The 2,671-nt window shown below is 46.0% G+C and overlaps 1 pseudogene; it reads right to left on the bottom strand.

Moving 5' to 3' along the window:
• Window positions 1-345: 345 nt before the first annotated feature.
• LOC103735987 lies at window positions 346-2,405 on the bottom strand (annotated as a pseudogene).
• Window positions 2,406-2,671: the final 266 nt, after the last annotated feature.

Raw genomic sequence — 2,671 nt, 5'->3', positions numbered from 1 at the left:
AAGTATGTTTTAGTCCTAAGCAAGGGTGAGGGATCTGAGTATCATGTGCAAGGCTCAAGATGATGCTTAGGACAGAACATGCAGAGTAAAAATAGTTTCCTTCCATATCCAGGTAATATAAAGCTGACAATTGTAGTCCTGTCTTTACGGGTTGAAAATAGTCCCTTAACAATAAGTTTCCTGAAATGGAGAACAAATAGATAATAACTCTTCTGGTAACCTATCATGGTACACTGGCCAGTGTGTTTTTGGTGATTAAACATAATCCTGTAAATCAGATTAATTCACTTCCTGAGTGTTTATTTGCGGCACCCCTCTGTTGGGTCTTGGGGGCCCTCCACGACCTCATGGGGCTCCCTGTGGTCCACTCTGCCAAGAGCCTCTCTTGAAATTCTGCTGTATCCATCCTACTGATAGCCAGAGTAGTCCTGGGGAGTGCTGAACTGAGACTGTGTATAAATAGCGTTTGGAGTGTTAGAGAATGAGGAGCGGTAACCACCATATCCTCCCCTGAATCCATTGGCAGGACCCTGATATCCATTCATTAAGCCTCTAGCACTACGAAAACCTCCTCGAGACACACCACGACTATTACAATAAGGCTGACTGCTACATGGAAATCCAGTGTTCTGCTGGGGAGGCTGTTGGTGGTTACCAATCACTTGAGGAAGCTGGTCCTGGGAAACTCTGTAAGTGCCAACCACTGTCTGAAGTTCTTCTTATTGATGCTACATTCGTTCCGCTTGGTGAGGCTGACTGGAAAAACTCTGGTTATAACTGGCCTGGTACTGATTCTACTGTTTTAAAGTTTCTGGTTCATTAACAGGAGGAACTGGAGCATTCATATTGAACACCATTTACATGGATTGGAATGGAGCTGCATTTACATTGATTCCATTGCTATGCAAAGGTTTACTTGTCCCAGTCTGGACTACTTGAGGCTGAGAAGCAGCAGGAAGGGATGATGATGATGTAGTCAGGTCTGCATTTAAAGATATTGTTGCCTGAATCTGATCAATTTGTTCCTTTTGTGGCCATTGCTCTGTAGCACGAGAAGGCTGGTTCAAGGGTTGAGATGCAGTGTACCCTTCACTAGTAGATGAAAACAAAGGAAACTGGGTAGCTTCTGGTTACACAGTAACTTGATTAGATTGGGCACATCTAGATTCAGAGTGAACCGGAGGACAAACCAGCTGAGACATATCCATGTTTTGGGTAGGGTTCATAGGTTGTGCTGATACAATGGCAGGATCAAGAGTCTGGTTTTCAAAATCCATCATTGAATCCTGTATGAAGCTATAGGGCCCCTTCATTTGTGCCATAAGATCTTGTACTTGCTGTCTTCTCACAAGGGGATCTGACTGAGCCACTGGAGTCAGAGTGGGGCTCTGGTACTGAAGGAGCTGCAGCCTGAGGTTGCTGCTGGAGTGAGTTTACCACCTCAACTGTTTCCACTGTCCACTCCTCTACCTGCTCCTTTTCACCACTGCTGAACTGTGTTTCTGCCATGAACTGTCTGTTGACATACTGTGTTGATTCAACTTCGCTTTGCTCTGTGTGTTCTTCCCAGCTCAGGGTCAGCTTCGGCTGCTTGGTCTTCAACTGCAGGTGCTGAGGCTGCCTCTTCTTCCTCACACAGCCCATTCTGGTGCTTTTGGGTACTGTCGAAGTGGCTTGACTGAAAAACACGCTCAACAATTTCCTTTAGAGCTTTGTATGTTGCTCCACAAACAGGTTTTTCTTTCCCTTCCAGCAAGTCCCACAAGTGAATGGAGGCAAGTTCATACTGCTCATTCAACCTTAAGTTCATGTCCTGCTCAGGGTCCACTAACTTGTAGAATTCATCTAACAATGACAGTTCTTCTTCAGACAATATTGGCACTCCAAACCTTGCTTCTGATCAGTTCGCACTTCATCATCCCCCGGCTTATCCAAAACATATTGCAGCTCAAGCACAGTTTTTCGGCGTTTCTGTTCAGCTTCTTCTCTCATGAGCTGTTCCCTGCGCGCTTTTTTTTTTTAAATTGTTTTCTGAATATCTTGACTCAATGCCATGAAATGCCTCTGTAATTCTCTTGCAAAACTCCAAATTATTTATGACTTCCTGGTACTTTGATACAGCATCCAGCTGACCTTGATTAAGCCTTTCTCCTTTATTCATTCGTTCCTGGTAATCATCAAGTTTACCGTTTTTCTTCTCCAGGTTCGGAAGTTTCTTATGGATCACCCCGAGAATCTGTTTCCATGGCCTGGGTCTGGACCGCTCAGGTGCCGGTTGCTGGATGCTGAGAAGTAGGCGCAGCTGTCCCGGCGCCCGCCGCTGCCTCACTCCTGGAGGAACCCGAGGGCGCTGGTGGTCCCGACGATTTGCTGCTGCTTCCACTGTGGCTGGTGGCCGAGGGCATTGTGCGTGCGGAGCCGCTGGAGGTCCGGAGTGGGCAGCTGAAGGGGGGCAAGGGTAGTGCTGCGTTCCGAGGAGAGAAGTGGGCTCCGTGGGCGCAGACCGCTTCGCGCAGTCCCCGCTACACTGGTAGGCTTGATTTTAAAATGGAAGTCTTAACATTCCCTTTAATAACAATTCCCATTTGTAAGCTCTTAAAATTATAGAATAGAATTAGTGACATAGAGAAGAAATTATAGAAAGCATACAAGCCATAATAATAAATTAATG

The sequence above is a fragment of the Nannospalax galili genome, unplaced genomic scaffold (assembly GCF_000622305.1).
Source record: "Nannospalax galili isolate Female #2095 unplaced genomic scaffold, S.galili_v1.0 scaffold557, whole genome shotgun sequence".
NCBI classification, from domain to species: Eukaryota; Metazoa; Chordata; class Mammalia; order Rodentia; family Spalacidae; genus Nannospalax; species Nannospalax galili.
This window is presented reverse-complemented; position numbering and strand designations above follow the sequence as displayed.